Genomic DNA, 15,252 nt, shown 5'->3' with positions numbered 1-15,252 from the left:
GATGCTATTAGAAAGTAATTTTTTCCCTGACTGAGCAGCCTGTGCCTCATTAGGAAATCCTCTGCAGGGGCCTTATTTTTATCCTGCCCCATAATCTCTAATCACCCTCAGAACTGGATAGCACATTCCCTTTTCTGCCTTGGAAGGGAGCTCTGCCTGCCCTGAGCTGCCCTGAGCCCTGCCAGGGCCTCTCCTGTGCCAGTCTGTGACTCCAGGCTCACTCTGGCTGCAGGGACATGGGGACAATGACAATAAACCCTGCCATGCCCACACCTGGCCTGCCAGGCAGGATGGGGAAGCACTGAAAGGGGTTCTAAAAGCACCTTCCAGAGGCTGATGGAAATGTTCCCAGAAATGAGCAGTGTTCTGTAGTGCTCAGGAGCCTGCAGAGCAGAAAGCGAAGCAGCCCTGGACAGGGCTCTGCTGGTGGCTGAGTGTGGCCCAGCACATCCCCCCTGATGGGGCACCTTGGTGGGATGGGCTCGGTGCCTCACCTGCCCCAGTGACACCAGGGAGGGGATTTCCCTTCAGCAGTGCCCACGGGACCGGCGGCAAAAGCCAGGTAAACATCTGTTCGAGGCAAAAGTTAAAATCATTCCTAATGCTGTAGGAATTCTATTATTTTAGATGAAATGCTAAAGCCGTGTCTGCAGCAGCTCCATCAGAAGCCTGTGTGTGCCCAGACTGATGATCTGACACATCTGGCACTGGCACTGGGGCCCTTCCCGCACGGCAGAGATTGCCCTGGGAGGAGACTGCCCATTTCCAAGTGAAACAGAAATGGCAGAACAGTTCCTGGTGCACAAGCCAATTCCCAAGGCCAAATCCAGCTCTCTGCAAGTCCAGGGGAAAGGTCATCCCCCATCAGGAAGACAAGGACTGGATTGCCAGCACTGCAGCACAGTCACCTCTGCCAGAGGGACTGAGGGGACAGGGGGTGTCACCCACCCCAGGTCCCCTCCTGGTCACCCTCGGCAAGGTGGTCACCCCTGAGCCAAGCAAGGGCACACTCCAGCCAGTGACATAGAAGACAGCAATTAGATTTATATAGCATTGCAAAACCTGGATGGTGAAGCTGCCTGCAGAGAGCAGCAGGAAGGTTCCCTGCCCTGCCCTGCCCTGCCCTGCCCGGGCAGCAGCCCCAGCCTGGCCATTTTGGGAATTGTGCCTTGCCTGGTGCCAGCCCTTGCTGCGTGCATTGGGGGCACTGCTGGCCCCCTGTGCCCCAGCCTGGCAGCAGGGCTGAGGCTGGCACTGCATGAATCACCAGCTACTGACATTGAGAAGCGTGCATATGCAAATGGCTAATTAAGGCCATTAGCATAGTCAGTTAGCCAAGCTGCCATCCCACACCCAGGCTCCAGTTTGCATTTGGGAGCTCTGGCTTCCCGGCAGCTGTGGCCAGAAACTGCTCTAAGAACCAATTTTATCTTGTGTGGTTCCAGGAAGGAAAAGGAAGAGGGAGAGTTTGCCAAGCAGCTTCCTGGAATCCTGGGGAATGGGACAAACCCAGGGGCTGCTGGGGACAGCTGGGGAGGATGGGGAGTCAGGCACCCTCTTCTTTAATCTGCCCATCTTTGGGATTCTCTCAACCCAAACAACGTGGATTTCCCTCTACTAGCAAATACTCTGACACAGGAAAATAATATGTGCCAGATTTTGGCTTTATTTACATCGAATTACCTGAGATTAGAATCTGAAACTAGAAACTTTCTTTATACAGCTACAAATAGCTATATTATGCAGTTTTAAGGGGTTAAGAAAAGGAGGAAATCATAACCACAGAAGTCATAAAGGCAACTTATCCCAAGCCAAATAGTTTTGTTTCTAATGCAGGGCTTTAATTATAACATGTCATATAATGATGACATAGTGCTATAATAGGCAAATATAATGCATTAATCTGATATTATATTCTGGCTTTAACAATAGGTGCAGCGAACCAGCCTTAGTGGATAACTCATTCAGAACCTATCTGCACACTCCACCTAGATACTTATCTGCCTCTTTAATTAAGTGGAGGGAAACTTCTTGAGGCCATACCCATAAAGCCAGTCTCTGATGATAGCAGAGTTACTGGAAGCCTTTGGTAATCGTTTACACCCACGTTTTGTGGTTGGCTTCCAACTTTGGCTCTTTCCTTCTCACTTTGGAACCACCTATTTATCCCCCAGCGTAAATCCCCTGCTGCCTCTGCAGCAAGAGGGGCAAAAGGGCTCCGGGGCTCGTTTGAGCAGCATGTCAGCAACGCTGCCATTGGCCCCTCAGGACTGAGCCAGGCTTCTGAAAAACAGCTTTGGTACATTCTCACTTACCAGCAGCTGCTGGGAGCAGGGCAGCAGGGCAGCAGGGCATGGGCAGTGCCACCTCCCCAGGTCACGAGGGCCAGGCTGTCCCCAGAGACAGTGGCAGCAGCACTGGGAGTCCTGGGACAAAGTCCTCTCTCCTGATTCCGTGGGTCCTGTGGAGCTTTGTGTACATTGAAACCCATTCTGGCTTCTTCAAACACAGGGAGCTGGGAGGATTTGTCCACTGGGAGGAAAATAAAATTTAACTAGTGTATCCTCTCAGAGAAGGTGCTTCCTGAGTTGCAGTGCCTGCTCTCTGCCTGTAATCTTTGAGGGCAATATCCTGCTCTGAGGCTGGAGCATCCAGAAACCATCAAGCCCCAGTATGGGGATGGCATCTGAAAGGAGCTCGGGGGCAGCAGTGCCATGTGAGCCAACGTCCGAGGTGACAGGAGCACACAGCAAGTGTGACAGTCCCTGCAGCAGCACAAGGCCACTGCCACGGGGCCCCTGCACTGCAGCACCACCTGAGCAGGTCCACATGAGCACAGCCAGAAAGGCTCCAGCAGTTACTGCCTCCTTTTCCTTCTCCTTTTCCTCTCCTTCTGTGGCTCACTTCCGTGCCATCCTCTGGGCTTTTCCAGAATGAAGGGCTCTGCTAATGACCTTTGAACAGACCATGTTGAGAATGTCACTGCAGAGCTTCTTAATCTTATGGTGGCGCCTGGATAATGCAGTGATGGGCACTGAAATGCTGAAAAACAGACAGACAGATAGTGAGATAAGATTAGATACAGGAGTAATTTAGTCACTCATCATACAGAGCAGCTGACATAAGTTCATTTGTAAAGCCAACTGCTAAAATTGCTTTAGAAGTCCTTACATTTGAATTCTGTTGAAAGGCAGAGCTTTGATGTGAATTGTTTTGGTGGCATGTGCATTATTTGAATGGAAGCTCACCGGGGCAGGTAGTACCAGACCGGTCATTCCTGGCATTCTCTTCCACAGGGAGCAGTGTCCATGCAAATCCATCCCTTTGGATAGCTTGGGGCAGGCAGATAACTGAGCACCACGGAACAGACACACACTGAAGGCATGAGCTCCATGCTATGCTGATACGCAGAATGAATCATGGCTAATAAAAGGTTCAAACAACCATATATATGGTAAATATAACCCCAAAACACTTTTAAATTAGGCATGATCAGAAAATAAAGGCAGAAAAAATAATAGATAAGTGTTATTCTTTCTCCTTTTCATTAATATTTATTAAATCACACTGTGGGGGAGATGGAGGAGGAAGGGAAATAAAACAGACCTGTCCAATTTCCTATTGTTCATACCACTTCTTTATTTCCTGCATTCATTGCAGAGGAAATTATTTACATTTGCATGTTATGTTTTTGTAATTTGGCATCAAAAATTTTCAAAGACACTTCCTAGGGCAGTTTATTTTTGAAGTGGGTTATTTGTTTTCACCCTAAATGCGAGGCCACACAGAAGCACTGCAGCTATGGAAGGGGCAGGGGAGTTAAAGGTGTGCAGTGGGTGGGTCCCTGTGCTCCTCCGGGGGCATTCCCAGCACTGACACTTGCAGTGCTCAGCCCCTCTGGAGCAAAGGCTGCCAAGTGCACGCATCAACCACAGATAAATCCTTGCAGGTCCTAATTAGTGACTGCTGAACTCTCAGAAGATTCTGTGGTTGAATTGAATAAGCACTCAGAAAGTTCAAATGTTAAGCAAAGGCTCTTTGGTTACAATGATGGAAGTCACTCTCTGGAGCTGGCTCTCCCTTCCCCTTTTCAGTAGTTCCTGACTGAGGCACTGCACAAACATCAGCTGGCACAGAAAGCAGCTCCCTCCTTGGTGCCCACCCAGGATCAGTGATTGCAGGTGTGAGCACAGTCTGCACACAGCCCTTCCCGCAGCCTTGTACCCTCCTGTGACACTTCACCCAGCTTTAGGGCTGGAAGACTGTTAGAATCCTCATTTCCTTGCCATTTGGGAGCTCAGCCTCTTTTTGAAGGCACTTGTCTCTTGCCAGTGACTCAGTGTGACAGCCAGGCTCCAGTTTGAGCATCTCATTTCTGTGCCTGCAGGTTGGAAAGGCCAAGGTGCATTGGCCTTGTGAGATGCTGATGTGGTGACCTGGCCCCACAGCTCCTCCCTCATGGGGTTTGTGCCCCTCATGGGGTTTGTATCCCTCATAGGGTTTGTGCCCCTCATGGGATTTGTGCCCCTCATGGGGTTTGTTTGTGCCCCTCACGGGGTTTGTGCCCCTCATGGGGTTTGTGCCCCTCATTGGGTTTGTGCCCCTCATGGGGTTTGTGCCCCTCATGGGACAGACCCCGTGTGTTTTCCTGCCCTGGCTGTGCTTTCATGGGCTGCAGCAAGGCAGAGTGCATTCCCTGCACAGGGGTGTCCATGGACAGCACTCCTGCAGCCCAGCCCCTGCAGCCAAACCCACGGCGTGTGCAGAGAGCTGCCCAGCACCCCAGAGCTGCCCAGCACCCCAGAGCTGCCAGGACCTGTCTGGGACCTACCAGCACAGCGATGGGGCCAGGAGTACAAGAGCTGGAGCAGATGCCCAGTGCCCTTGCACAGGGGCAAGCACTGCCTTTGTTTTGTGTGTATTCGACATCTGCAGAGAGTGGTTCAGCTTGAGAATAAATACAGTAAGTGTGTTTTTCCTGGCACTCTGTGTGCCAAGTATGTGCTAATCAAGCACTAAAGTGTGCTATTGGCTGAGACAACCATTTAAAAATAGGCACTGAAATTATTACGTAGTAAAGCAAAAGAACAGAGTATTAATTTAATTTTCAAAATTGCCAAGCAGCAGGCAGCTCTTGTTTGTTTAGTTTTGGGTTTGGGGATTTTTTTGAGAATCAATCACTCATTTCTGCCTAGATTTTGGAACATGATTTTATATTCCTATTTATTTGAGGAGCATTGGCCAAATTGCTGGCTGTCAGCTGGGATCTTTATCAGGAAATCTGTAACTGAACATTCCAGGCCAAGACGCACAGAAACCAAAACTGGGAAGAGACTTGCATGGTATGGTGGCAGCTGCACTGGAAGCAGTAACTAGGATTAAAAATCCCAGTTCCATTAAAAAGCCAAGTTCAGGAGGGGCAGCAGGAACACATTTTTGTGAACCTGGAATGTGTGTTTTTGTGTTTGCAGGGTAAGAGCTCTCCTCCCCATAGCACTGCGACTTCCAAAGCTTTGAATGCATGACTGTAGCTGATGAATAACAGTACCTACAAATAAAATCTTAATTGCAAAACAAAGGAATAATAAAGAAAAGTTAATACATTTTTGATTTTATTTAAAGCTTAGGAAAGTTTAGGTTGGAGTTTGGATGAAGGTTCGGTTGCTGCCTTTCCCCCTTTTATCTGAACCAGCTCACTCAGACCTAATCTTCATCATCTAAACCACAGGATTAACACACAAAATAACTTTGGAGCAAGCCAGGTCCAAGCAGGAAGCTGCAAGTACCATCATGTCTTCATGATATTAGCCAGCAGAATAACTGTGGTTTATTCAGTTTTTTGGTGGTGTGTTTTTCTGGTTGGTTGTTTTTCTGGTTTTGTTTTGGTTTTGTTCTAATTCACTGCATTCATGTTTTCCTTGAAAGGGCCTGGAGTTTTTGTTTCTTTGCGCTGGAAGCGTTCGGATTCCCAGTCTCACTCCTGGAGGGAATGATTGCTCTCCTGTGCAGCAAACGGCCCAGGACTGTCCCTGTGCCGAGCTGTCAGTGCTCACCAAGCCCTGAGCCTGAGCAGCTGATGCTGCCTGTGCAGGGCCACGGGGAGCAGCTGCCCCTGCATCCTGTCAGGGGCCTGCCCCTGCTGCTGTGCCCCAGCCCTGGAATGCTCCTGAGGAAAGGAGCGCTCCTTTCCCGCTCCGAGGATCCCAGTGGGTTTCAGGTGGGAACTCTGCACTAAGCTGCTCAGATCCCAGCAGCTCTGGGCATGTCCAGACACAAAGCTGCTGCTACTGGAAGAAATGTTATCCTGAGCAGGGAGTAACCTATGGAATTGTAAGTGCTTAAGTCCTCTTTTGCATCTGGCCCAAACTTGCAAGAGAGGAAGAGCCAAGTGCTCAGAGGCAGCTTCCATTTTATGGCTCTAAATTGTGCAAAAAGAATTCTGGACTCGATAACTTTGCACCTGCATTTGTGCTGGAGTGAGGGAGAGCCCCAGCCGGGCATGGAGAGGCTCTGAGCCTGTGCCCTGTGCCTGCTCTGTGGTTCAGAGGGGAGGGGAGGCTCCTGCCAGCAGGATGTGTCCCCATGTGTGTCCCACACTCTGTCTTGGTACACTGGCTGCTGCTTGGGCAATGCCATGGAGCAGCCTGGCTTCCTTGGAACATTTCCCCTTCATTGTCCTGCTCCTTCCCAGCATTTCACAAACCACCACAAAGAAGACGACAGAAAGAGGGGAAAAAACCTTCTCAAAATGAATTGTGTGTCCCTTCCCTTGCTACCCCAACAGCCTTGGCAGGCTCACAGGAGCCAGGCAGAGCTGGTCTCTGCTGGCTCTTACTCTTTGCACAATTTTATGATAATTTGGGGGAGTTTGCACGATGCAGTGGTAAAAGCACAAGGAGGGAAGTCAGGACTTAGCCTTCCTTCCTAGCTCTGCACCAAGCCCTGTTTGTATTGGGATGAAATATTTTGGTTGTCCCATTGGAACAAACCTTGTTTTATCTATTTGCTGCTTGTGTTTTTTCCAGGGCTTTCTGAGGCTGAAATCAAAACAATAGCAATATATCCTGATTCATCTGCAAAACAGATTATAAACCTAAGGGCTGTGACCTCCCTGCTCTGATTCAAAGGCTACTAAAGACAATGCAAAGACATCCTTGACTCCTGTATGCTTTAGATTGCAGCACAGTCCTTGATCAGATGGAAAAGAGAAGGAAGGCCAGCAGGAATCAAGGGAGAGGTGGAAGGACTGCAAGAGATATTAATGGGAATTGAAAGACACCCCCAGGGGATGCTGAAAGCAAAGCTTCTGTCAAGGCTTGGCTTGAACACACAAATTTAGGGACTCATCTTTTGCAGCTTCTTGGCTCATCCCTGGAAGAAAACAGCTTCCTGTCCTAACCTCTTAATGGGAGTTCAGTTTGTCATTCACAGTACTTTTCATACCTGAAAGAACAACTCAGTTCTGCTTCCATGGCAGAATTCCCAGTGATTTCATTGTGAGCACAGCTCACATCCTCTTATTCCCTGCTCTTCAGTCCTTTCCCCATCCTCCCATGCTGTGAGGCTTGACTGGTCCCCTGCCCTCTCCTGCTCATTCTTGGGATCTCTTTCTTTGACACAGGTGCTAACTCCATCTAAAGATCATATTTGTTTCTGTAGCAATCAAAACAAAAAAAGGGGAAATTAATCAAACAGTGTCTTCTGCACTCATTCAGCACCTCTCCTGCTTATAGTGGCAGAGTGTTTCCTCCTGGCTTTTCCCATCAGCTTTACTGCCAGGTTCAGCTGTTTCCAGAGGGTTTTGGGGACAGGGCCCTGGACTGTCCTGCCTGCCACACCTGCACAGGCAAGCTGTCCATGTGAACATCCCAAAGCACTGACACAGAGACCAAGAGAAGGATGAACCAAAACCCTATGGCTGCTCTTGAGAATGAAATGCCAGGAGTGCACTTTCCTGCACTGCTATTTCAGCAGGGAGAGCTCCAGCCCAGCCCTGGCTTTGTGGTCCTGCTCTGAGTGCCTGGGGTTGGTACCCCCAGGTACCCCAGTACCCCCAGTACCTACAGCTGCCCCCTCTGCCTCTCAACACCCCCCTTTAAAGTGCTTCCAAACAAGTGGCAGGCTGTGCATAAAACCTGGAAAGTTTATCTAAAACCAGATTTTTCTGAAGTTATTCCAAGGCTTTTATCAAAATAAACCCTGCAAAGATCTGTAACCACGATCCACTAATAACCATGTCTAAGCTCATGTCATCAATGACCATCTGCTGTCATGGATTATGGGAAGTGAAGGAATACGAACACTGATTGTATAAGGAGATGCTCTGAGTTGTGATCAGAGATGGCTCTGTTTCTAGCAGATACTAAATTGGATTCACTGGCAGCAGTGACAAAAAAGACAGTTGATACTTTGATCCAAATATTTCATTTTGCTTTAAGGGTTTTTAAAATATAATTAAGCACTAAATTACAATGGAAACTCTAAATCCCAAAGCTGAAATGTTTCACTTACAAAATGTGAATTTGTTTGCAATTATGGGATGATATAACCAAACCAGTCAGCTGAACCTGGTTACAGTTCCCAAGGCTTTTTCATTTTCCTCCATTTGAACGCTGTGGCTGGGATTCTCTGATGCTCATGGCGGAGGAGGTTGCTGAGGAGGAGCAGAGTGCTGCCAGAGCCCGGGTTTCAGTCTCAGCACGTGCAGGTGCTGGGCACTGTCCCTCCCTGCGGGGCAGGGTGGAGCGGCCCCACTCAGGAGTCGGTCACGCTTTGCTCCGGGTGTATCATCAGCATGGCAGAGTTATGCAGCCCATGACCTGCACCTGGCAGCACAGCACCGGGCACACTGGTGGTGCCACAGAAATAAAGGGTCATAATTAGAACAGTGCTTCTTCCCCCTCCAGATTTTCTTTAGGCCTGTCCCCAAAACAAATCCCAGGCAGGTGATTTACTGTTTATCCACACGACATTTAAGCAGCATATTTAATACAGTTGCAGTTCATACTTTAAGTTCAAACACAGCATCAATCCAACAATTTTTGGCAATTAAAAGGCAGCAATGGAGTGTCAGGAATCCAAGGAGACTCCGGCCTAATTTACATGGTGTTGCTCTCAAAAGCTGGCAGCACAGAGCGCATCTTCTGAAAATGTTTCTATTAGAAGCTGATGTTTATGATCACTCTCAGCTTGGCACAAAAACATTCTTCTAAACATTTACATTTCACATACTTTAGGACAGTTGAAAAATGTTGGCTCACAGTTATCAAGAGTGCAGAGAGGCTGTGAGGAATGTTATAGTAAAGCATTAATAGCCTTGTACTTTTCTTGTTCTTTGATTTACTGTGTGGTAGTTTTTATCCTGGTTGTGCTCTTGATGTTGCCCGTGCTGAATTGAGTTTCACTCAAACAACATGAGCCAGGGTTTATTTTTCTAGCTAAAAAACCCAAAGTCAATTAATTTATTAACAATACTTTATACTCGTGTTATAGTCACATTTGGAGGCATTCCCATTGGAATATATTTCCTAGATGTTGCAAAACTCCCCAGCAAAGTCAGAGAAGGAACGTTTTCCAGGAGATGCATCCACAAAGGAAGGACTGGTGCTGTTCTGTTTGTCCAAACAATGCTGCCATGCTCTGGTTTGCCTCTGACTCTGATCACAACGTACAGAATCAGCAACAAAATTAACAATCCAGCCCAGAGCCCCTGGTCAGTCCCTGTGGCTCCGAGGTAAGCGCTTCCATGAGTAAGTGCCATGCTTGGCTAAGGCATGTGTGCTCTGGCTCTGTGGCACTGGGAGCTCCCCAAACAGTGCCATTAACAGCTGGACTGACTGCTCCTTCCTGCTGCTCCCTCCTGCTCACCGACTGCCAACCCCACCCAACCTAATAGCGCAGCAGGAAAGCTCAAAAAAAATAGCATTGGCTTTGTCCTTCCCCAGGAGAACTGCTTCCAAAGCTATGTTTTTAAAGTACAGCTAAACTGCAGATTGGATGTGTATAAATGTGCTCAGTGTGTTCCCCGTTCCACAAATCACTTCAGGATGTGCATGGACACAGTTAAATGGATTAGGACTGGTGCTTGGAACACAGCACAGCCCTAAACACTGCCAGCTCTGGGAAAGTCACTGACAGCTGATGGTACCTGGGGAGTGCAGCACTGAATGAGTACAAGAATGCCCAACACAACTCATTCTCTGCAAATCCCCTCCCTGCAGGGCTGGGGGCAGTGCCCAGGCCAGCCCATCCTGCGGCAGAGCCCCTCCTGCTCTGGGCATCTGCAGGGTCAGGATTGGGGCTGTGTGCTGGGCACAGCCTGGGCACTGTCACTGCCACTCTCTGGGCTGAGGTGGGGACAAGGATCAGGCCTGGGCACTGTCACTGCCACTCTCTGGGCTGAGGTGGGACAAGGATCAGGCCTGGGCACTGTCACTGCCATTCTCTGGGCTGAGGTGGGACAAGGATCAGGCCTGGGCACTGTCACTGCCATTCTCTGGGCTGAGGTGGGGACAAGGATCAGGACTGGTGCTGTGTGCTGGGCACAGCCTGGGCACTGTCACTGCCATTCTCTGGGCTGAGGTGGGACAAGGATCAGGCCTGGGCACTGTCACTGCCACTCTCTGGGCTGAGGTGGGGACAAGCCCTGCTCAGGGACACGTAAGCCACGGTGGCTTCGAGTCAGCAGCTTCAGCTCTGGGCCTTTGTGCTGCTGCTGGAGGCTGATGAAGAGCTTTGTTCTGTGGCACTGGGGGAAAGAATAAAATTTGCTGTATGCCTTGTTGGCAGCAGTAGCAGAGAACTCCAGGCAAGGGAATTTTACAAATTGTGAATACAAATTGTAGGTGTGAAGTCTTAATTGCTCCTCATAATTAGGCAACAATACAAACAAACTGTACACATATAATGCCCCTCATCAGAGGAATTGAGGCAGCTCAGAAAGTTCATTGAAGTCTCATCACGACATGGCAGCACTACAGGAGACCCCCTGAAGCCGCTGCAAGCCACCTCAGTGGGGCTGTGGCACAGAGCCTGGCACTGGCAGGTCAGGAATGTGCTCGTTCCAGAGCTCCCAGTCAGCCCAGGGCTCGTGGTGTTCAGGGAGAAGCTTTTCTTCGGCAAGAAAAAAGCTGGGACACTCTGGCTTACATCAAACTTGTTTGGGAATATTTGCAAACTCATGGAAACAAAAGACAATGTCTCTTGACAACACATTTTAGTGTAATTCTGTGCAAGAACACTCTCTCATTCCAGAATGAAAATGACCACACAAAGACTGACTCAAAACTAACTCCCTGCCAGCCTTTAGAAACTGAAAGTCCCATTTTAAAGCTGAAGGCATTCACAAAAAGCCGATGTTTTTATTTAGCTCGTTGTTTCCAGCCTGTTCCTCCCCCAGAGCAAGCACCCCAGGTCCCAGCAGTCAGGGGCCCCGGGGTACCCAGGGGCAGCAGCCCCACCTCAAACAAAGCTCCCAAAATCAAGCACAGCCAATACAACCTCGAGGTGCTCAGGGACTCCTTTCAAGGCAGGAAGTAAAAGTGAAGCCGTTTTTGAGGGGTTTTCAGAATTTTAGCCTGAAACTGGGAGAGAGGATGATGCTGAGGAATTACTGCACTCCCAGACAAGGCCTGTCAGAACAAGGGGTAGCAATCAATAATCTCCATTCCTACAGAGCAGCATATACAGCTCCCTATAGGAAACTGGTAACACCACAAGCCATAAGTTAATAGAATCTGTGTGTAAGCAGTGTCTTGAATAAGACTAATAACTCTGAATAAAGGAACAAAGGGAGCAGCTCAGAGTGGGTGGGAAGCAGTAGCCAGCAGGCTGGCCAGGAGGAAGGCAGAAGTAATAAAGCACCTGGTTCCCAGAAGGGCCAGAGGTGTATTTACAGAGGTCACACACCTTCTGGTCAATTAGGTCTAAACCCAGAGGAACCACTGCTAAAATATCCATTGCTGCTGGCTTTGGTAAAAGTCAATTAGAGACCCATTTATATTATAAAACCTAATTTTAGGAAATAGACGAGTGGAGAACTTCAAAGGGTTGTCCAAAGAAGGTTGGAGCACAGTGTATATTCAGCCTGGGACCAGTGGATGCCAGCCTCTGAGCCTGTCAGCATTCTTGGAGATTCCAGGGGACAGCATTTAAAAGACTGGCCTCTGGTTACAAAACTGAAGCCAGAATTGAAATATTTTATATTTGTTTACTTTACATTTTACTTGTTTACTTCCTCCCAGTCTAGTATCTAAATGTTCAGTTTTAATTGTTTCTAAATAAACACTTGCTTTGCCTGGCCTTGGGGGAGAGGTGAGTGGAGCCAAAGCCGTGGGGCCACAGCCCCGGGGAGATCCCAGAGGGAGGGAAAGCCCCACACTCAGAGCACCCTGAGCAGCCCAGCCCAGCTCCAGGAGCCTCTGCAGCAGCAGCACTGGGCTTTGCCAGGCTGCAAAGAGCCAGCACGGGAGCTGCCAGGGCCAGGGGTGCCTTTGGTGGCACAGCCAGGCCCTCTCTGAGGCACAGGAGCCTCCCCAGGGCTTCTCCAAGAGGAGCTGTACAATGAGGAGATCAAAGTCATACCACGGGCTAGTGACAAAGCCGAAAAGAATCCAGATTGCCAGCTCCCTGTCCTAAATACCAAATGTGGTCCTGCCTTCCCTAGGATAAAAGCATAAGGAAAAATATTCTAAAAGCTTTCAAGAAGCAGTGTGGATTTTGCTGTTAAAAGGAGGAAACATTATCAAAGGATCAGAAAATTCCACAAAGTAACACGACAGTTACTATTGCAAAACTCTGGGGGATCTCTTCTGTGGCATGGAGTTATTCAGTGGCTCGGACTCACAGCAGTGTTTCTTCGTCCTTCACAGTCATAAATTCTTTTTCCTGTTTTGGATAAGTTCAATAAATTCAACCCTTTTGGCTTCAATGAGAGGCAGACCTTGCCCAAAATGTGATATTTTTATTGTCCTTTCCATAGAACATTTACGCTGTGTTTATCAGGTCCATTTCTCTCTTCATTAGAAGTTAATCTCAGCGCCATTAGCACAGCTTTAATGTCATGAGAATCACACTCTGTAGGGTGCATCCTATGACTGCCTCAAAAATCTCTCCCTGTGGATATTTTGTCTCTGTGAAATAGTCTGGTTCCAACTATTCATCTTTGCCAAGAAGAACAATGTTACCAATTATTCCTGCAGTGAAGAATAATCAGAACAATCATTTGTTTTCTTGCAGTTGGTTGTACATGTCCTTCATCAGAAGAAATTCAGCTATGAATTAGAAAAATTCTCTTCCACCTTCCCAGGCTCTTCAGTCTGTGCAGGATTCATGGTATGCCTGTGCATCAGATGAGTTATTTTACCTGGGAGGTAGGAATTGTTCCAAGTTCCTACCTGCTCCAGATGTAATTCATTTTTATGAAGGAGACTGGCAGAAAGCCTATCTACAAAAAATCTCCAGTGTTATTATGTAGAGTGTAGAAGAGTTAACAGTGACCCAGTAAGGGAATATAAAGGTGGTTTTGTTAAGAGAAAAGATCTGTCATTACTGAAAAGAAATGAGATGAAATTACTGAAAGAGCATTTCTGCTCATGCAACCAAGGAAATGTAGAACAAAACTCCAGAGCATGGAGGGGTCTGTGAGTCCCAGCCTGGGAAGAAGGTAACACAGATTCTTCTTCAAAAAAGGGCATCTCAGAACCCAGGGCCTGAGCTCAGAAACCCAGACATTCCCACTAAAAATACAATCAGGTCATGCTCATGTACTGGGACATGAGCAGCTTGAGGGACTGGGGTTCTGCTCGAGCATGCAACCCATAGAAATAACTCCAGGGTGCCATCCCCTCCCAGCTCTCAGGGGCCAGAGCAGATGCACACCCAGGTCACACCAAGAGCTGCTCTGTGCTCACAGGTGGGAGCAATCTGCTCATCCAGACATCTGCATTTATTTCATCTGAGCCCGGGGGTTGTGGAGGTGTTGTCCGAGGTGCTGAGTCCTCGCAGGTCACTGCAAAGCTGGAGCTGGCTACAGGTGCCACTGAAAAATCACATCCTTGGCTTAATCATCACCAAAGTCTTGTTACCAAGAGTTGCAGCTGGTATCCAGTGAAATCTGAGATAGCAGTTAGTTCTCAGTAACTAGTAATACCAGTTTTTCTAGAAAATTAATAAATGCAAATGTTAAGTGCTCTAAATTCACGTAATAAACAGGTCACCTGGAAAGATTTGTGGTTTTCATTTGAACAGAGAATATAAATAGAAGAGGAAATGGAAAGCCTGATAGTTGGTGTCCAATAAACCCCACGATGCAGGGCTCGCTGGGTATGCAATGAGCTAATTAGCAAAATCTCATTGCAGCCCTTCAATCACTATAAAACAGGTTTAAATGCTTTCTAAGTGTGCAGCCCATTAGTGACTGAGGAGTGGCTGCAGTGCTGGGCCGGCTCCTGCACTGCCCAGGCCCCACTGCAGGGCAGGTGCACGGGGAGCTCCCAGGGGAGGTTCTCACCTCAGCTGGGGACACTGGCAAGGGAGGGCACTGCCAGGGCCTCATCCCACACAGCCAGCATGTCCAGGGCCCGCTCACCCCTGGCCTGGGGGCTGAGTGAGCAGAGGAGCCTGGGGTTCATGCCCTGGGCTGCTCTGAGTCCTGGAGTGGTGCCCAGTCTGGCTCTGTCCCCAGTACCCCAACTCCCTGCCCTGGAACTGGCAGATCAAATTCCCAAGAAGAAGTTTGCTGTGAGTGCTCAGTGCTGAAAAAACCCCTCTGCCTCTCCCGAAGTCGTCTCTAGGAGACAGGCATGGATTCCCCTGGAAATGTGCCCAGACCTGGAGGTGCATATGGAAATGGGTGTTATTGCCTGCACTCTGTGTTTGTCACCAAACTCTCCCTTGCCTGCATTTTCCAGACCTTTCCTGACTCGCCTGAGATTGTAAATTGATAATAATTAGGTGTCATCTTGATAATGAATTCTGGATTGAAAATGAGTCTCATTGAAAGTTTGAAAAATCATGCACTTGCCTCCAAAGGAAACGGAAAAAGGACACACAAGGAGAACAAACCTTCTGTATCACAGGCAAAATGGCTCAGCAAAACTAACTCCAAGGGGAGATTGTTTTGTGAATCAGAGCTCCCACAGTGGCCCAGCCATGTGCCACCCTGGGCAGTGTCAGGGAGCAGCTGCCTTGTCCCCGTGCCCAGCCAGGAACAGACCCCGCTGCACGCTCGGTGGGCAGCTGGAAAAGTGACCC

The sequence above is a fragment of the Agelaius tricolor genome, unplaced genomic scaffold (genome assembly GCF_023055355.1).
Source record: "Agelaius tricolor isolate 1412-34295 unplaced genomic scaffold, bAgeTri1.0.p SCAF_23, whole genome shotgun sequence".
In the NCBI taxonomy this organism is placed as follows: Eukaryota; Metazoa; Chordata; class Aves; order Passeriformes; family Icteridae; genus Agelaius; species Agelaius tricolor.
This window is presented reverse-complemented; position numbering follows the sequence as displayed.